Genomic DNA, 22,088 nt, shown 5'->3' with positions numbered 1-22,088 from the left:
TAGGTGCATGCGTTATTTGTACTTGAAGAGTTCACTGATTGGCTCTTTTGTTTTGAACTCCATCTCTCTTCAGTGTGAAAGAGCTTTGAGTTAATACTCTCGATGTATCATTTCTGAAAATGAAACTTGATTAAATTCACATACCTATATGATGAGAATTCTCTTCTTTCTTCCTTTCCAGTCAGCTATTTTCTTTCTGCCATAATTTCAAGAGTAAAGAGCCATGCCAGCCGTCAGAGATGGCATATTAAGGAATATTGGAACTGCTCATTCTCTGAAAGCCTGGGCCTTTTCCAAGCTTTCCACACAGACATACAGGGAGATACAGAAAGAGAGCTTTTCATGCGTAGGGGCATTTCCCCTGATTGCCGCAGCAGCCGGAGCCAGGCTTGACCAAAGCCAGCAGGGTCATGCAGGTCTCTAGTGTGTCAGGGGCCAGCCTCTGCCAGGCACATAGCCTGGACCTGGATTGAAAGTAGAGCAGCTAGGACAGGGACTGGCAACCCTTATGAGATGCCAGCACTGCAGGTAGTGGCTTGACCTCCTGCACCACCGCAAGAGCCTCCTCTGCATGCATTCAGGGTGGAGATGCACTCAGATAGATGCACTCAGGTACAGGCTGCTGAGATAGGAACCACAACTTCAGTAGCTGCAGTTCCTCCTCTCTTGTCATTAATTCAGAGACATAAATAGAGCTGGGAACCAAATCATTTTCTGTATTGCCCAGTACATCTTCTTGCTCAAAATTACAGCCTCATTCGTGTCTGAATTACCGCAGTAGCCTCTTGGCCAAGCCTTTGGCCAACACTCTCCACATTCCATCTCCTATCTTACACGCCCCAGCCAGGCTAAGCTTCCCTGGATGTCGCTTTCAACTCAGCAGCCTCCAGCTTGAAACACACACACACACACACACACACACACACACACACACACACACACACTCACAGTTCTCTTGCCTGCTCCTCTCTGCTTCCCTGTGCCTCAGTTCAGCGAACACTCACCAGTTTCCTATGGAAGGGAAACTGCTCTCCCTACCCAGGGCAAATCACCCTCCTGCCATGATGATTCTGGCTTCTGCATTTTGCCTAAATCTCAAAAGGTTTTGTGTACTCTTGAGCATAACTGCAGTTTCTACTCATGTCAACAGGGGCTATCACTATACCAGTGGGCGCCTAGGTGATGCCATAGAGCGGGAGGAATAAGACCAGCTATTGTTTTTACTGCAAATTTTGTTCATAGTTTTCCAAAGTTGTTTCCCTAGTAAAAACTAGGCATCTGCCCCAATCTTCATATATGTCTACTCATTTTAGCTTAACAGTCAGCAACAGCCTTACATTATAACTGGTTTGGACTTCTCCGTATTGTGCAATGCACAGGCCATACAACAAATGCATGGTTTCACCAGAAGCCTTTGGTAGTGCTATCAACTGACAGAAAGACTTAATTTTCTTGGTTCTGCCTTTAAGGATGCATATGAGGGTTTGACAGTGCGTATACATAAATGAATGCATTGGTTTAAACTATTGGCCAATCAAATTACGCAGCTTTTAGTGAGTTTAGCAACCTCTTCACTTTCAAGAGTAGAAGGCAGAATCAGATAATATGCAGATTCCCTTCAGTGTTTTGCTGCAGAAGTGAAAGTGAAACAGGGGCATACAGACTCCAGGGCTGTGGTACACAGTCCAGTACTTCTGCATTTCCTTGCAAAAATCAAGCATTTTGAAACACTTTTGTTTAGTTTTGCTACATATGTAAATGTGAATTTATATGTTTATTTGTACATATGTAAATATGTATTTATTTTTTGCAGAAGAACCTGAGTGTCCCACTATCACAAATCGTGCTGTTGAATTTCCCACACTTGGGTAGACTGCGGAGGCCAGCACAGCTGAAGCACAACAGGTAAGCCTTTCCTTGGGAAGACTACTTTCATAATTTTGGTATCTCCCCTACTGGGTGAATATAAAAATGTGTCTTGTCCATGAATACTAAACTGTAGAAATAAAGAATAAGAGTTCATTATCTTATATTAGCCACACTTACAGATCAAGTTCCTACTCCATTCTCTTCCTTAAAATCACACAGAATAAATCTTTTCAATATTTTTTGTTTATTTTGAGTGTCAACATTACAGAGATAGCAGGAGGGAGTAGAGGGAGGATGGAAGACAGAGATGTTCCGTTTGGTTTATTTCCCAAATGTGGCAAGGGACAACGCTGGGCCAGGGAAAGCCAAAAACTCCTTTTAGATTCCCCACATGGATGGCACTTGGGTCATCTTTCATTGCGTTTCCCCTGCCCTTAGCAGGGAGCTAGATTAGAAGAAGAACAGCCAGGGCACAAACTGGCAGCCATTTAAAATGTTGGCGTTACAGGAGATGACTTTATCCACTATGACACAATGCTGGCTCTTACGACAGAATCTTATTTTGTGTTCTGTTTTAAACCTGTTCTTTTTTTTTTTTCTTCAAAGTACCATAAATATTCATTCAGATCAGTAACTGTAAATTAATTTAGTTTATCATTTTCATGTTGAGAGCTTTAGACATTTCTAATTGCTATTATGCATCTAAAATATTTTCATGTTAAGCCCTAGATTTTTGTTCCCTTCTGTTGAGAATGGTGTCTTGAGGTATTTTTCTTATGCTGAATATCAGTGTTAGAATGTATAAAAGGAGAGAGAGAGACAGAGACAGAGAGAGAGAGAGAGAGACAACACCCATCTGCTGATTCACTTCCTAGTTAGCCGCAGATCTTGGTCAGGCTCAATCCTGGACCAGGAACTCTATTTTGGTTTTCCATATGGATGGTAGTCTCTTCAACACTTGAACTTTTTTTTTTTTTAAAGATTTATTTATTGGTAAGTCAGATATACAGAGAGGAAGATCTTCCGTCTGATAATTCACTCCACAAGTGAGCTCAATGGCCAATGCTATGCCAATCTGAAGCCAGGATCCAGGAACTTCTTCTGGGTCTCCCACACGGGTGCAGGGTCCCAAAGCTTTGGGCTGTCCTCCACTGTTTTCCCAGGCCACAAGCAGGGAGCTGGATGGGAAATGGAACTGCCGAGATTAGAACCGGCGCCCATATGGGAGGACTTTAGCTGCTAGGCCATGCCGCTGGGCCCCAACACTTGAACTTTTTTCTGCTGCCTACCTCGACCAGGACAGAAAAGGGCTATAGACTGGTTGGTTATACTCCAGGGACGTGTGGAAGTGGCTAGCAATTGCACAATTTTAGGAAAAGACAAAAGTGTTTCCACACCATATTCTAATGAATAGTTTATTCCAAGCATGGAACAGTTTTTAAAATGGCTAAGGGTGGTAGAATAAAATACATATCAAACTTTCAGTCTTCAAAGTCAAGGACTTTGGAAGTCATATTCATCACCGATCAGCAATACCAGGTGTAGAACTAGTGAGTTCTAGTCAATAAAGCATTTCTATTTCTTCGCATAGTTCTTCCTTTCTATACATTGTAGCTTCTGCATCAGTCAGCTCAGTACATAGTTGATTCAGTCAGTATTATTGCTAAAGATGCTATCCCAGGTTGTTTTTCTTTGACTTTCTTTATCTTCCCGTAGCACACAGCTCTGATATTGATGATGGGATTATAAATTATAAATTACCTTCTTATTTTTAAAATGATTTTTTAATAATCTTACTTAGTTGATTAGGGTATAAAGGGTCAAGGGCTACAGGGTTAAAGTGGGTAATACCATTGTTTCCACACTAATATAATCATTTTTCCCTGTATCTGAGCCCTGTTTTATTTATTTTTAATTTGTTGGTGATAAATGTAGATGCACCACTTGTCCTCCATCTATTGCAGATATTTTGATCTGTTAGAATAGCAACCCTGGGCAAATGATTATATTCATTTCCTGTAAGGCATCAGACCAGCACAAATAAATCTTGGCTTTAGATTTGTTCTACAAAACTTTCATTCTTCTGTTGACATCATGTAACCAGTATTAGTCTTCCCCTAAAAATTTAGAACCTTTCTGTTTCTGGCTTATGTTACATAAAATATTCTCATTTATTCATCAATTCAGTCACTAATGTGTTCACTCAGAAAGCCTTTACTGAGATCAGCACATATGTCATTCACTGGAATAAGCATAAATTATAATAGCAGAATCAAGTGTATTTCTTATCTTGAAGAAAATTTTATTCGGGGTTGGGGAAGGAGGACAATTGGTCAGAGAAACAGACAAGAAAAATTATACTGAATTCATTTCAGCTAGAATTGACACTATCTCTGTTACCTGAATACTGAGTTGGAAAGCCAACGGGATGGTTGATTTATTTCAAACTGGAAACAGGGACAGCAAAGAAATCTGGGAGATGATAAAGTTGGCAATTCATCTTTCTCTCTTTAAGTAAATGTATTATTGAAAGGGGCCTATAAATGGGAAGACTCTTTTCGCTTATGTGAAACATCCTATTTCGGTTATGTTAAACATCCTCTATCTACGTGAGTGAGTTCAATACCTGGATCCCACTTTGGGAATCCAACGTCTAGTACAGAACCATGAGGCCATCATGAGGTCTCAATAACTGAGGCCATCAGTCTGGCACTTGGCGTTCAGCCCTCAGTTTTGTCTCTGCAAGTATTTTGGAAGTGGACTAGAAGATATGAACGCTCTCTCTCTCTCTCTCTCCTTTTTCAAATAAACAAGTTTTTTTTTTTTTTTTTTTAAGAGTCTCTTGATGTCAGGCTGTTGTATTTAAGCACCACAACTAGGATGAGAGGTTAGTGATCAGAAGTGAAGACAGAGCAACAGGGTCTTGTTGGGCAATGTACATTTCATCTTGAAAATCATGCAAATTCTTGGGATGTTTTAACGAAGATGTGCACAATCAAACCGATAGAAAGACATTCTAGGTACTAGACTTGTGATGCCGTGGGTCAAGCTGCTGCTTGCAAAACTAGACCTGATATTAGAGGGATGATTTGAGAGTCACCTAGTCTGCTTCCAAAAAATTTCCTGCTAATGTGCCTAAAAAGGCGATGTGTGAAAGTCCAAATAATTGGGCCCCTGCCCCTGTGTGTGAGAGCTGGATGGGAGTTCCTCGTTGCTCCTATCAATCTGGATCAGTCCCAGGCAATTTTGGTTATTTAGGAAGTGAATTACAGGATGGAATATTCTCTCTTTCAAATTAATTTTTAAAAAGAAAAGCAAAATAGAATGACATTCTGGTAGTAGAGAATTTCTCTTTCGAGCATGATAAAGACAGGGAGGGAGTTCAGAGGTGACTATTCTAAATAATTGGGAAAAATGGAGATATGAACTATAATGTGAAATGTGGGAAGAGTCAAACGAATTAGGAGACACTGCAAGAGCACTTTGAACAAGATTCTATGATTACTTGGAAGAGGAGGCTTGGAGAAGGGAAAAGAGAATTAGTGTCTTCAGAGATATTGCAGAGAGCAGCTTGGTAGGTTCATTTTATTTGCACAAGTGAGTGACAGTGTTACTGAATGTTTCTAGATTTTTCTTACCATGGGAAGGTATATATTTTTTCACACCCATTGTTGGTTGCCTGTTCTGTCCTCCCGCTATGAGCCAAAGCCTTTTAGACAGATGCCGGGGCATAGCTGCTGCTGCAGTTCCACCCTCCTGCCATTTGCCTATTAAAGAATGTCTGAATCTCTTTACAGTCTCTTACTCCCTTCCCTGGCCCACTTCCAAGCCATTTCCACATGTTTTATTCTTTTAATATGCTCAGCTGTTTTCCTTCCTCCATTCCAACTTTTTCTGTTCTCTTACTCCCAAGCATTCATTATCTACTGAAAAAAAAAGCTATTTTTTTTTTACCGTTATTTATTTTTGTTACTCATTTGGCCTTCTTTCTGTCTCCCTTTTCTTTCTGTCTCCTCTCAACTCCACGTCCTTTGTTTCAGTCTTCCTTTTTTGTTTTAATTTCTGTTTGAAATCTTACTCTTTGGTAGTACATGAATGAGGCTGTGAATTCTGAGATTCTCCTAAATTTATTTTATCACCTTCAAATTGCTTCATATGTTGGAAAATGTTTTCCTATGGTTTTGGCTTTAAAATTCTTTCATGAAAAGCTCAATATGATGAACACAAAAGAAACAGCTCTTGATAGAGAAGGGCCTCAACTTGCACAGTAGATTTAGTAAACAGATATTTACTGAATGCTTAATATACATTTTGCATACAGATATGCTCCTGGGAATTATGGAAAAAGAACAGATAAGAATTGGAAATAGCACACAATTTAGTAAAGTGAACAATACTAGTAACACTTGTGAGATAATTAGGAAACAGAATTTAGCAATAGATTGCATGAGATGATATATAGCAGATAATTCTATACTATGGTTTTTTTTAAATAAGGTCTAAATTATTGGAACCACTAAGCAAGTTATGCAATTAAAAATTGTATTGTGTGAGTTTGCACTAATTGTACTCATCACAGTCAAATAGGAAACTGTTTGGACAGGATGCTGAGCCCCTAATACCAATACTGCTTGTACTATACATTTGGTCAAATGAGTTGATTCCAAAGGAATGACTATCCAACTCAGAGTTCATTTCTTGCAATTACACACCCTTTTCTTGCCAGCGTATTCCTGCCTCACAGCTAATGTGTTTTCTTAAGATCTGAACTGGATCTCGTGTGAGATAAAGCATTGTCAGGGGAGATGAGGCACACGCTGCTTTGTGCATTTTGCTTCCCCCTAGAAATCCACATGGAAGTTTGCCCAGTGTCTGAATCACCACAATGTGGCACAAATCAATGGCAAAAATGGTCAATAAGAAGCAAAGATTTGAAACTCTGTCATAGCTCATAAATGCTATTAAATTCTAGGATTCATATTTCTATCTGCTGAAATTTTTCTTATGTCACTGTTACAGTCTTTGCTCTAGGCTGTACATGGAGGTGTTCTATAAAAGGAAACAACAAAAGTCACAAAAATGACCAAAAAATTTGAAGGATGAGACAGAACTTGAACCTATTGCGTTTAAACATGTTAGGAGAAACAAAAGAAACTGAGAGAAATAGAGAGAAAGAGCGAGACAGAATAGATGGAGGTCAACTGGGGGTGGAAGCAGGTAGTCCCAAAGTCTGGTGCTATAGGCTGGAAAATATATTGGAAAGGCAGATTTACAGAGAGAAGGAAAGACAGAAAGATCTTCCATCTGCTGGTTCACTCTCCAAGTAGCGTCTATAACCAGAGCTGAGCCAGTCTGAAGCCAAGAGCTTCCTCCAGCAGTGTCCTCTGGGTTTCCCACACAAACTCAGAGTCCCAATGCTTTGGGTCATCCTCTCCTGCTGTCCCAGACAACAAGCAGGGAGTTGGATGGAAAGTGGAGCAGCCGGGATACAAACCAATACCATTCGGCATCTTAGTGCATGCAAGATGAGGATTTAGCCACTAGGCTATTGCACTGATTCTAAAATGTATCATAAAAAATTGTATACATGAACTTTATGAAATCTGTATTCTCTTTATGTTAATAACACTTATTTAAGAACTATCAATGAGATATCTCTGAAACATTGATTACAAAAGCCTGATGTTTTGTGCGTTCACACAGTTCTACCTAAAACAACAGGAAGTTTGTTTGGATCTCAGGAAGTGACTTGGCACTCAATAAATGCATTTGTTGACTACTTTGGATACTGTATTTCCAGTCTTGAGACTTGCACATTCCTGCATAAACTATTCACAACTCTTCTGTGAAAGAGATGTTAACCTATAATATAACGAGGAAGCAGAGGTATCGAGGAAGTGAGTAACCTGTCTCAGATTACTCAGTTAGTGAGCTATAGAGTCAGGATATGAATCTTCGCCTGAATGTCTCATTTTATGGCCAATCTGTGATACAACTCCTGACACCTCATGCTTACTGAGCATGCTGTTTCCTGGTTCCGTTTATAAGTCACCTTTCTTGGGAGGACTTCTACATTGGTGTGACTCAGTTTTTATGGACTCTTGTTTTGTCTATGTGAAATGGTGATGTAGTGGAGTGTTCTCTTATAGATGCATACGATTTTATTAGTGTTTGAGATCTTGTTTAGAAGATAGCACCTGATGTATTTGAAGACAGAATGGTGAGAAGCACACACCTTGGGAGAGACTCTCATGCGTTATCTTAGTGACCTGCCTCTTTCCGCTGCGATTCCTCACTCTCCAAATGAACCGGTGAGGGTGAAATGACAGTCTCTGCACCTTGGCCCTGTGGATGACAAATGTATTCTAATCTTTATTTTATTACAGATACTGCTGTGTTCATATTTACTTAAGGAGGAGCTCTGAATTGGGACAAAAATATATTGACCTTCATGCTGTAAGTCAGGTGGTGTGTTTAATCTCGCGTTCTGCGTGATTATTATAGAACGGAGTGTGTATGAAGTCACGTTACTCATTATACTGGTACTTCTTTATGTGTATCAAGCATATCACTCATATGAATAATTCTTTGGAAACATATATTTTGTCAGTTAGAGCCACGTTATTACTTAGAGAAACATAGAAATGGACAAAATAAAGAGAACTACTTGAAACATGAAAGCCACCCTTGATATACAAGTATTTTGTTACATTTCTTCTTATGCTTATATAAGGATAATATTTAAATGATAAATCCACCCTTAATGTGGTCTGATTTCATCACTTTGAGAGACCTATATAATACCATAATACAATGTACAAGAGTTGAGCTGCAATAGTCCTCTTTTCAGACATGTTGTGGCTTAATGGCCCTATTATTTTCTGGAGCCTCAACTCCCTAATGTGGAAAACAATAATAATAATTTGAGTAACAGTGATGACTCATAGGTTAATTAAGAAGATCAAACGAAACCTTAGATGTTAAAATGCCTGAAATAATGCATGGATTAACCCTAATGCTCAATCATGAGTTGCTATTTAAAAGTACAAATAATTTTAATGACCTTACAGTTTCCTATCACATCGGTATACTTTTGTTGATCCGTTCATTTGTTTATTCTTAAACATTTTCCCTAAATACATGATTTTGGAAGAACAAGAAAGTCATGAATCAGATTTTGAATACATCCTTAGGATAGATCAGCAGGAACAGATTCACAACATGAAACACCATCCACGTTTAGACACCGGAAGCATTTTGGGAGCTGCTTTTCAGAAAGGCTATAGCTAATTATTCTTGCACCAGGATGCTTGCTTTGCTGCAACCCCAAGGTGCCAATTAAAGTGTGTTTTCCTCGGAAGTAATCAAAATTCTCATGGAGAAATTAGACAGTTAAGATAAGAACAAGAGGAAAATAAACATCTCTGATAATTTATAATTGCACATGAGAATTATTGCTTTTTCTTTACATGCTTGCTGATTCTTTCAACGCATGTGTGAGTTTTTATTCTTTAATGGAATCATTTTATTGAAAACCAATATATCATAATTAGTTTTCGATTCCAGATAATCCTACTATTTTATTTAATTTTATTCTAGAATAATTTATTTTTAATAAATGAACAAAAGTTGTGTTTTTTTCACTTTCATACAAAAGTCTTAATTGCATAATTATTCAAACAAAATAATCTAGTTAGGAGGTTAGCAGATACAAACATTAAAAATAAACTCCACCATTATGGAACAAGTTATTTATTTACTTATTTATTTTAAAAAGGCTTATTTGTTCATTTGAAATTTATAGTTGTGGTAAGACAGAAATTGATCTACTGATTCACTCCTCCATGCCCACGTGTCTGGGAATAGGCCAGCCTTCAGCATGACCTTCATCTTGGCCTCCCTCATGGTTGGCAGGGGCCCAAGTACTTGGTATATCTTGCAATGCTTTCTCAGGTGATTTAGCAGGGAGCTAGATCAGAAGCTGAAAAGCAGACATTCAAGCTGGTGCTCATATGGAATGCTAGGTGGGATTAACCCCTTGTACCACAACCTGGACCTCTGCAATAAAGTATTTGGTGTGTATATTTCTAGTTACTTTTGAACTATATATTACATATGTATACATATTTATTTTCCAAATATAATTAGGATTGTAAAGCATATTGTTCTGTGACCAGATTGTTGAAACATTAACCAAATGTTAACAATAAGCATAACTAAGTTAAATCTTCACTAGATTCATGATATTCCATTACAATGAAGTTTCCAAAGTGAGCTTATTATAAGCTTTTCAACAAATGTGAAAGTAAGTGCAAAGAAGTCAATACAACTGATTTTCCACCAATACTATCTTGCTTATTTTTAAAATCTCTGTGATTATTATTATAAGTATTAAAATATGTTATTTTAATAATTAACTTTGTGTAGGTGACAGATCCTTGCCTGCTTGTGAACCTAAAGAATCTCTCATAGTGACTTGGAGACCATATGTACTTTCTTGATCTGACTCATGTTTATTTTCTGCATGCATTGCTGTCTGGACATGTGTGTTCTTTTCTTTTCAAACATTATGAGTCCTTTCTGTTTTGAGAATATTAACTCACTCTTGATATATATGTCGGAAATCTTCCTCGTAACGTACACTAGCCTTTTCCCTTGCGTATGGAATTTTCAGGTACAGGAAGTCTTTATTTTTATATGCTTTATTATCTGATAAGATAACTTATAAAATCAGCTTAGGAATGTAACTTGATTTTGGTGTTTGACAAAAGTGGAAATCGCAGTGACAAGTAGTGTATCCTTGGTTGAAAAGGCTTTTTCCTTTTTGTAACTCCTCCTCCAACATTTTTCAATGAACAAAAAAGAAGGGGCACAATAGACTGAATATTTGTGCTCTCTCTAGGTCCAGAAATTGGACGCCTAATACCAACAACGGTGGTATATGGAGAAGGGGTGGCTTTTGGGAGAGTGTTAACCCCTGATGGTGGAGCCCTCAGAATTGGGATCAGCATCTTAAGGAAAGAAACCCCAGAGAAATGTTTATCCTTCCACCATGTGAGGATGTTGGTAGAAGGCCATCCTTCATCAGCCGTCCAAGCAGCAGTGCCTTGACACTGACCTTCCAGGCCTGCAGAAGTGTGAGAAGTCACTGCTCATTGCCAGCCACCTGGTCTGTGATATCCTGCTGTCTCCAACTGAACTGATTGAAATAATTCGGTAAAATGAACACCTGTGAGATTGGCCAGCCACTTCCGGAGGTGAATGTAGACATAGAGACCTTCTTCATTTTTAAATTTTAGCCAATCAAATAGCTGATTTACTCAAAGCCATCAAACGCATGAGTCCCTTTGTTCCCTTTATAGAACCGTAAGATGATGAAGATCCTTGACAGTCTGTATATGTGTGCGTGCATATCCAAGAGGCAGCATGAGCTTTGCCAAACTCCAGTGGCTGCTGTGCACTGTATGAACAAACGAAGTTGTCCGCAGTCTGTCTGCTTCGTTGGAGACTGACTGGCTGGGTCTTTGAGTGATTTTAATCATAATTTTCATATGGGCATTATCATACTCTTCTAGAGCTCATTGTTTTAAAGATTGCTTTGTCATAAATTATACCAAGATGCAAATCATTCTTTTGGATTGTGCCAACATGTGAGTGATTAATTTTGCAGCGTGGATTCCTACCTTTTCTTGCTGTGTTGCCTGCAGAACCAGAGTCACCATTCTGATTCGTCCCAGGGGTGTATTTCAGTCAATATTTCAAGTTCTGTAAGTGGGTCAGAAAGGAAGCCCTTTGTTCCAATGTGATTCCTCTACACTTAGGTATTGATCTTTTGACAGCATTTCAATCACTTGAATGACAAGATTTGAGATTATAAACAGCTGTCAAATCCCTACTCATTGCTTTCTGATACCCAAATATTTTTCCATGTAGGTTAATTAGGCAGGCCTGGACACCTTTCAGTTTGCTTTCTTATTTTTAAAATTTGTTAATTTTTTATTTTCTAATTTGAAAGGCAGATTTTACAGAGAGAGGAGAGGCAAAAAAATAAAGTACTGTATCTGCTGAATCTGTCCTGAAATGGCCACAAGTACAAGAGCTGAAGTGATTTGAAGCTGGGAGCCAGGAGCTTCTTCCGAGTCTCCCATATGGGTGCAGGGTCCCAAGGCTTTGGCCGGTCCTCAACTGCTTTCCCAGATCACAAGCAGGGAGCTGGATGGGAAGCGGGGCTGCCGGGATTAGAACTGGAGCCCGTTTGGGATCCTGGCACTTTCAAGATGAGGACTTTAGCCACTAGGCCATATCACTAGGCCCTCTTAAGCCACTTTTAAAGACTACCACTATATCCAGAGTTTGTCCATATTTGCTTCCCAAGTCCAGATTTTGGCTTTGTCATGACAGCTACACAACCTGGTAGACTTACCCACTAATCTCTAGAAGACCCGTCTTCTCACCTGTGATGTCATGATGCATCTCCTAATCCTATGTCGCTCATAAAATATATAGACAATTTGACTGGAGTCATGTAGCAATGTGCTTGTTGCAGCACTAGCATCTCTCAGGTGTTTAACAAGTCTTTGCATTTCTTATTTTTTAAACAGAGAAAAGTAACTTGATAGGCTTTCGTGATGGATGAGCTACCATGGCCACACCTCCATCCTTAATTTCTCATTCCCAATGATCTTAGTCAAACTATGTGGATAGGAGCTTCGTAGAGACAGAATGATACATGGAATTTATCTTTCATTAATTAAATAATAAAAAAGATGACTGACTTGTATGCTTTTAATGATAATCATTGATTACAGGGAAATGCATTTTGTTTAGAACCCATGTCACCCAACTTTAACCATTTCAACTGTGTCACAAAATCTTCACAGATGATGGGTTCATATGCTTTGTATATGAATATGATCAATAATGGATAGTTTTTTAGTTTCATAGAACAGAGAATTACTTTACAGATTATTTTCTTTGAATATTTTAGTAGCAAACTCTGGAATTTATAACTTCAAAAAAAGGAACAGCAGAAAAAAAGCAAAATTCAAACTTATAATGTTGCATGTGTTTCCTGGAAGATAAATGAACAACCGATTTAGTGGATTGCAAGTAGGTTTGCTCCCTGGCACACGGTGAACATTGTGAGACTAGAGTTCCCAAAATATCACAATGAAATTTTCCTTCGGTTGTAAATACGTTTTCATAAAGCTATATATTTTCAATGCAAATATTAAATTATCAGTGGCCATTTTCCTCTAAAGTTTTATGTCTTTATTTAATGCAGGTGGAGGATAACAGGAAAATTCAGGGAGTGTTTAGCTCATAAGAAGGCAAAGGAATATAATCATGTATTGAAGCAAAAGTTCCCACTCTGTATTTTATTGTCTAAGAAGTAAGATCATCTACTGTCAATTTTCTTTATTTACTCACTCTTAAGAAATACAAGATACAAATGGCCCTAAAATCCCTTGTTTGCTTTATTATTGAATTTTAGTTGCAAATAAAAATTTTAGTATGCAGTTATCTTATTTTAGTCAGTAATTATCATGCTGCTTTTATTGATCGTATTGTAATAATATCTAGCCTGTGAAATTTATGAGGCCTTCTGCTATATTGTCTGCTGCATAATGAGGTGGTTCCATACACACAGAATTTTTTTTTATAAAGGATCATTTCAACATTTGGAAAAACAATTTAAGCGGCGCCATAGAGTACATAAAGTAGTGATTTAGAAGTGACAAAGAATACATAACACTTGCTTTATTTCTGAATTAATAATTTTCTTATAATTATGTATAATTTTGCATGCAACTAAAATTCAAGATTTATAGAGAATTTTTAATTAGGTAAATGAGAGACAAAACAAATTCCTGAATGGAACTGGAATATTACACAGATATAGTTTACTTCTAATAAATGAGAACTATGCAGTGATTGCAAGCAAAATCTAAGTGTGTTTCCTCTGTAAACTTCACCGGTTCATTTAAAAGTTCACCTGAACAATAAATGAGCCAGAAGAATCAAGCCAGTCAGTGAATTGTGAGAAAAAAGAGTAATGAAGAGGAATTTAAAGTGTGAGGTGCCGACATCCCACACATGAAATGTTTTCTTATATAGCTGTTTAGGCAAACATGTAGTATAACACATGTAATTATGATAATATGTGGTGTTACAATGTGTAACCCCAAAACTAACCCTAATATATGACTAAAGCAAAACAAAACAAAACAACAAACAAAACCCACTTCTTTTTGAGGATTTTTAAAAAAGTAACAAGTGAATGGGTTGGCACAATAGCACAGCAGCCGAACCGTTCAACAGTGGTCCAGACAGCCCATATGAGCACTGGTTCTAAGTCCACCTGCTTTACTATCAACCCAGCTCCCTGCTGATGGCCTGGAGAGCAGCGGAGGATTGCTTAAACCTTTGGGCCACTGCACCTGTGTGGAAGAACTGGAAGAATCTCATGATTCGTACCTTTGGACTGGCTCAGCTCTGGGCATTGCAGCCATTTCAAAAATAAACCAGCTAAGAGAAGATCTCTTTTTCTCTATGTCTTCTTCTCTTCTCTCTCTTTCAAGAAAAAGAAATAAATCTTTTAAAAAAAGTTACAAGTGAAATTCCCGATTTCTATGAACAGACATAATGTTTGATTAAACTCACACTACATGGTAAGCCATATATATCCAATTACACAGGGATTTTTGTGTATAACAGGATACAGCTTCTGGCTGTACAAATAATTAAGATTATGTAGATATATCCTTGAGCACTTTATCAACAAAATGTAAAATTATAGCTAAATCTTTCCCAAATAAATTGAGTTGTGGAGGAAGAAGTATTCTGTATGTCATGTTTTGTAATTGGGGTACTATAATTTTGTAACTTACAGGATGTTCTACTGGGTACTTTGAATGCATGAAGAATTTTTATAAGAATTTCTGTTACCTTTAAGCTTTCCTGATTCCTCAGAATTTTTTGTGCGTATGCAAAGAAATCATAATATGGAATTACTATAAAATTAATTTCAGCATATATTTATTTGAGATAAATTTCTTAAGCAAAAAAATGAATGTGAAAATTGGAGTATGTAAAGGATGTATTAAACTGTATTTTAAAATGACATAATGTTCCACTGGACTGAAAGAGTATAGGTAGTCAGTCAATAATATATCAATTGGCTACCCTGGCATTCTGAAACAGCTCAAATTATGTAATATTCTTCTAGGGCAGAGTTCCATCATGGGACATTTCTGACTCACTGTGCGTGGAATCTTGCTCAGACCATTTAAGTTCCATTTATTTAGCTTTTTGAGGCAACGCAAGCTTTTACAGCACTATATTAAGAACACTGTGTGTAAGAACACTTTTATGTTCTTTCTACACACCATTGGGTATCAGGTATTAACTGTTAAATTGCCTGGAAGAAGAAAGCAAAGAAAATAGTTTACACACTAAGTACTCATTTATTTATTCAACTGCCATACTTACAAGGGGAATGCATTCAACATGGAAACTAAATACAGAGAAATAACTACACTCCAACTTCCTCCTTCTGGCATTTGCCATCTAGAGAGGGACAGCACAACTCAAAATGGTGCTTTCCGGAACTAGCAAATAATCTGTTATCATCACAATGTGTCCTCAAGAGTTCTTGTTTTGGAAACTCAATCAAAAAACTGATGCTTTAATGACATCTAGGGGTGAAGCCCCTGCGGATCATTAGGGTTTGATGATGTCATCAGGGTGGGTTCCATATAATGGCGTTAGTGGTTATTTAAGAACTGAAAGACAGCCCAGGGTCAGCACTTTTGTCATCTCTGCCCATGTGAAGCCCCGTGCCATGCTGTGATGTAACATATCAAATGCTGCTCAAATGCCAGAGCTCACCTACACCCTGGTGCAGACATGAGATGGTCAGTCACTTGAAGCTTTGGGAGCCTCTTAAAAGTAAAATGTCCGTCTCTACATGACGAGATTAGAGCTGCCATATCCTGCTGTTGTGAATGTGATAAGCATGACTGAATTAGAACATAATTTACCAGTTTATGAAAATGTTCAACAGAGTTAACCATGTGATCTGTCGATTCCACTCTTAGGCGGATGTAAGTGAGAATGAAATCACGCCCATTCAAAACTTTGGCCATGGCTTCAAAGCAGCATCGTATAAAGTAGTTCAAAGTGGAACCAATGCTAATGTCTACCAGCTAATAAACGGATAAATAAAATTGAAGCCATTCAAACATGAACTGCGTTCCATTTAAGTAAGCTCCAGTAACATGCAAATGAACAAAATATTGTTTAGGGACACATACACATACTATGTTGTGGGGAATCTTTAAGAACAAGTATTATAGTGATAAACAGAAAATTTAAAGTGATAGTTATCTGTGGGAATGTGGGATTAGTGTGGCAGAGAGAAATAGAGTAAATAAAAAAATTTTGATGACTCCTTGTGCTTGGTATGTATCTGATATGAAGATATGATGATCACAAACAACATAGTTAATATCATAAAAACATTTACAAAAATTAAGAAGAATATATTTTAATCTTAAATGTTATGCTGGGAAAATTTCAACTCAAATGTGCAAAGTGATATGCTATTAATAGCATTTGAAATGCATAAACTAATGTGAAGTCGGCTCATGTTATGTGTGTATCTGCATACATGTTATCAAGGTCGAAGAAGATTGAGAATGAGAGAGGGGGGCTTTTAGTTCAGGCAAAGATTTTATTAGGGGAGAGAAAATCTGATGGCAGGAGATGGCCTGGGACCTCTTCCACATGATGGGGTGACCATGTGAGCCAAATGCCCATGCATTGTATACAGCAATGGGCTGGGGATGGGAGAAGGCAGCAGCTCTTTGGTTTGTATATGCTTGTAATGTTTCGCATGAACACTCATCATGGTGGATGTTGGTCTTCTGCTCAGAGACAAGGTTAGGATAATTCAACAAAAATGCCTGGATGGGAATGTCTGCTTGGCTTGAGCATGGTGGTGGAGTCACTTTGGCTCTGCCAAACCTAACACACGTATACATACATCCTTGTATGTTGTAGGACAGTGTATGTAACTAAGAGTGGAAATTCTGACTTCTCTAGTGACAAGCAACCTTCAGAAATCAGCATCATGAAGTGGGCACCATCTTCATTTGGGCAGCAGCAACATATGATTATGTTGATAGATTAATAGATTAATAGGATAGATTAGTAGATTTTAAACCATAAACACTTAGTTCTAGTTAAAACGTTTCCACTCTAGAGGTCTGAAGTCTGTGCTTAAGATGTCAGGAGATTTGGTTCCAGGTCCCACTTCCTGGCTCCTTGGGTCAGCTTCTGCGTCCTCCTCTTTGGAGGACGAAGCTAACAGGCTTCTCTTCTGTCAAAACACCAATCCCACCCCTCAGTGCCGGGATGGGTAGATATATAATAAAATAGCAGTTTCCTGTACTCTGCAATGACTCTGAGACATGGAAGAGAAGAAATATGTCTGCATCTCAAATTCTAGAAATTTATAATTTAGATAGAAGAATGAATCTTCTGAAAATGATACAGGATGAGAGCAAATAAGAATTCGTTTAATCTCTATTTTGTGTTTAAAGCAGTAGCAAATAGAGTGGGCTTTACTTAACAATGGAATATCATAGGCTCTTCACAGATATTAAAGGAATTTATGTTCCAGCTGTTAAAAGGAAGCCTATTAGGAGCTCACCATGTTCTCTGAAAACTCCTTGTATTTAAAATTATATAGAATGTTGAAATAGCTTAATCTGACTAAATCAACTGTCAAGTTGAAGTGCTCTCCCCTAGGTGTGCACAATAATCACACAGGTAACCGTCTACGACACGGGCTGTACATCTACGCAATCCTGAAGGTACGGAAGGGAGAAGCAGTTGGCTGACGCTCACATCTCCACAGCTGCCTCTACACTAAACCATTAGTACAGCTGGTGGATGCAATACACCATCCCCAGGAACAAAAGCTAAATTGGTAACTCATTTGAAAGTCCAGATTCACTTACTCAACAGAGACTCAGGTTTAAAAACAAAAATAATTTTGCTGAATTCAGATAAATTTTTTGAAAACAGTATAATTTCTAAGTGATTAAGGCATGTTAAAATTTTGCATAAGGCCAAATGCATGACATAAGCATTTTACTCATATCAAGTTTACAGTCAATTTCTCTAGGTTTCAGTTTGCTTCATGGTATATACTCCCATGACTAAGTATTATAAATATTTGGGTAGAAATTTCCACAATTTACAGTTGCATGCAAATCAAAGTACCTCAACAGAATACTTTTGAGGTCTCTGAGAGTGCATTGTTAGAGTGGGTATTGATTATAACTTTCACATAAATCTACTGGCACTTAACTTGGGATACTGCACATATGGTTTGCGGAAATATTTGATGCATTTGCATAAGACATGCAAGTTTTGGAAGAATGACCATTTTAATCAAGCTGACTGAGATGAGGAGAGGGCGGTGTGACCATCTGTTTAGCTTTGTCTTGTTTTTATTTTAGCACCTGCACAAAACTAGGCTGGAGCCAATTTTGAAGCAAGGAAATAGGAAGAACCTGTCTAGGAATGCCTCCTGTGTCCTTCTACAAGGATAGGAAAGGTCAAGTTACAAACAAATTATACATACATGGGTGGGCATAAATTCACAAAGATACATACACAAAACATAAGCCTTTGAAATCTAAGATCTTTAGTTCTATAGCTCCTTTGATAACTGGGTCTCAAACACATATGCTAATATTTGCTGATACCTACATTGACAAAAAAAAAAAAGTTAAGTTACTACCTGCAGGATATTAGAGGATTTGAACTGAGAGAGGCAGTTACAACATTTGCCAATGCACAAGCTGTTTACATAAACAATTAGAAGCAGATGTACTATGTTCTTTATGAACGTTATAGCTTGCTACAAAAAATATAAACATTGCATGAAAATAAAGTGATTGAAATCCAATCTATAATTAGCTATTTAAAGAGCACAAGAAGCTGGGATGTTTGTTGTAGTGGTTAAGGAGCTTCTTGGAAATGTGCACCCTGAAAAGCAGCACGTGATGTCAGGTTGGTGAGTCCCTAACCACCCACATTGAAGAGCTAGATGGGGAGGAAAACCAACAGGGTGGACGTCTCTGCTTCCTCTCTCTCTTTCTCTCCTCCCCCATCTTGCAAATCGACAAAAATAAATACATTAAACTTCAAATGCATGTGGGTGGAACATAGCAGATACTCACAAAATACTAAAAATGAATTAATAACATTCCTGACTTTTATGAGCATTTTTAATTGACACATGGATTGAAATCAAATACCACTTCTGAATGCATGAGAAGTTATCTTGAGGTTCTGAAAATAAATAATTTGATACATTCTATGAAGCCGAGGTTTTCTTGCACTCTTGACTGGTTATTCTGTGGTGAGCAGAATTCCCTCGTTCCCACTCTTGGCTTTTTCTTGCCTTTTCATTCTTTTCCTTTCTCTTTCCCATTCTCTCTTGTCCACGCACCTCCCCCTCTGCCTTTCATCTGTCATTTGGAGACCCAGTTGTTACAATATTTTGGCACACTTAGCTTTTTATTTTTGAATTCTCCATCTTTCGTGATCAGTGGTTGCTGCTATAAAGGTGCTTCCCTGTCCTCTGTAGTTTTAATTCCTGTGCTTCTTTCTCCTTTTACTCTGACATTGAATTTTTCCCAAGAGTTTTGACTTGATCATTTGGCCTTACTTTGCATTTTCAACCTTATTTTAACATAACTTCCCAGTTGACAACTGTTTTAGTACTGTCACTCCAGTGTTGATGTATATCACATTCTTTCTCAGTAAATTTTCAGCATTGCCTCATGATTTTTTTAACAACCAAGGTATGATTATAGCTTTTTAAAGAAAAGATCTTTAAAAAGCTTTATTAGTTGCAGCTTGATTGCATTTTGCTAAACAGATTCTGTAGTTTTTAATTTTTTTTTTTACCTGAAATATATCAAAATACATAGAGTAGCTACTATGACCCAAACATTTGTGTCTCCCTAAAATTCAGGTATTGATATTTTAACTCGTTGTAGTGATGCTATTATGAAGTTGGGTACTTGGGAATCTTTTATGTATCTATCTCTTATCTATTGTCTATCTACGTATTGCACTAATGTTTCCCATCCATAGCAATACTGATGAACTACTTTAATAATGGAGAATTTGTTGAGCATATTATATATATATAAATTAATTGAAAATTTGTGAGGCAAATAGTTACAGGAGAAATATCATCAGTGATTCCATCAGTTCAGGGTTGACGTTTTGATTAACGTGGCTGCACACAGTAACATTTAGAACATTCTTGAGATCTCTGTTGTATGGGAATTCTCGGTTACCAGGTTAATTGGGACTGTCAAATATGCTCTTAGTTGGTCTGAAATTAAATTATCAATGACTCCCAAGACACAGAAACTGTGTAGTGATTCACAGAAACACAGATCGCTGGTGTAGTTCCCTCTCAGCACCCAGGCATATGTCCCTTATCTGGGGAAATTATACATATGCTTCCACATTGAGCTAAGGACTAGTCTTCTTTCATTAAAAAGAAAAAAAAATTGACTTTAAAACAGACCCCTGTTTCCTTCAGTATTTACAATTAAAAGAATTGCACAACACTTTGCGCAAGCTATCACGATCACGTGCGGGATGTCATACAATGTGGACTTTTAGGAGCTGACCAACTAATCCACTTGTATTGCTGTGTGATTGCTTCCCAAACAGGTCGCAAAGAGTAAGACTGCAATCCCTCCAAGAGACAGTGTCAGAGTGTCCTGCAGAAAATATGTGTTTTGCCATTTACTCCTTTGTTGTCTTTCCTTTCCTTAGCCAGGCTCTGCTGTACAATTTTGAAGTAGATTATCACCTGAATAAGAAAAAAAAAATGCTCTTCTTTTGTTGTTAATAGATGCATTCATTTATTCTTTATTCTTACTGTAACACAGCTCCTTCTTCAGGCTAAAGCCCCTGGAGTTATTTCTAAGTTAAAGATTGTAATCTATTTTCCTGGGGTTCATCCCAATGGTTTAAATGGCAAGCACTCCATTACATTATAACCAATGCACTCATGTAATTAGCCTGTTGTTTTCTGAATTCTTCCGGAGATGGAACACATCGAAAACCACTGCAGTCATTTATTTGTTTAAATATATCCTCAAGCTTTTACGTATGTTCAAGTTCTCTTTCCTTCATGAAGTTCATAATTAGCAGAAATAAATGCTTTTAGTCACTGAAATTGTATTTCTATGAAGACATGCCAAGCCCATTAGTTCATTGGCAAATATAAGCTGGGGTAGGTGGGAATTTAAAACATTCTCAGTCATTCTATCCTGGCATACTGAGAGAATGAGTATCTCTGAGGCACGAATTGCCTAGGTTGAGGGTTTCAGGAAGTGATTGTGTTCTGTAAAATGATAAAGCAATGTGATAAATCTAGCTAAAATGATGATGATGATGATGATAATTATATCGTCTGGAAAGCACAGAGGACCTAACTTAAAGGATATACTCTTGTAAGTTGACCTCGTGTTTAATCAGTTATTTTGTTACCTGTCTGAGGCCCTCAGAGTTTGTTTTCTTTCTTTATTGCAGTCCAGTTGCTCTCCTTAGCACACTAACCAGGTGAATAAAATCACACTATAGCTGCTCACTTTCCAACTGCAATGCTACTTTCTCCCATTCTGCCTTCTGCCAGTTTTTCAAATGACATTCAAGATTTTCACACTATGACTAAAACTCTCAGTTGGAATATTCCAAAATTTTATTACATGGGGTACAACAGGGACCCTATTTTCCAGCCCAATTGCCACCCCAAACCAAACTATTGTGTGTGGTTGCCTTCCTGGGAAGTTTTTCAATTTTTTCAGGTTTCATGAGAAATTTGGCCTCATTGATGATAGAATTTGGGTCCATCCAATAAAATTCATAAGGATATCAATGTGTGTATGTAGTTGACATGTGAGTTATTTAGAAAACACTGGGCATGAGAAAGGAAAAAGACACATATTTGCTCTGTTCAAACTGGCAAGTGTCTGTCTTGTGAAACTTCCTCTGCTTCCTGTAATAGAACTCAACTTCTCTTCCAAAGCTTATGCAGAATGGCTTACATAAGTAATGTGCATTTGGAGAGTCAGCCCCTGGCATTTCATAACTCAGCTTTGGTAACCATGTGG

The 22,088-nt window shown here is 37.7% G+C and overlaps 1 pseudogene; it reads right to left on the bottom strand.

The window, feature by feature from the left end:
* Nucleotides 1–1,813: 1,813 nt before the first annotated feature.
* On the bottom strand, nucleotides 1,814–1,967 carry LOC121148249 (annotated as a pseudogene).
* Nucleotides 1,968–22,088: the final 20,121 nt, after the last annotated feature.

This window comes from Ochotona curzoniae, unplaced genomic scaffold, assembly GCF_017591425.1.
Source record: "Ochotona curzoniae isolate NIBS_2020 unplaced genomic scaffold, NIBS_Ocur_1.0 scaffold_4683, whole genome shotgun sequence".
Taxonomy (NCBI): Eukaryota; Metazoa; Chordata; class Mammalia; order Lagomorpha; family Ochotonidae; genus Ochotona; species Ochotona curzoniae.
The sequence above is the reverse complement of the archived record's forward strand: the minus strand, read 5'-3'. Positions and strand labels throughout refer to the sequence as shown.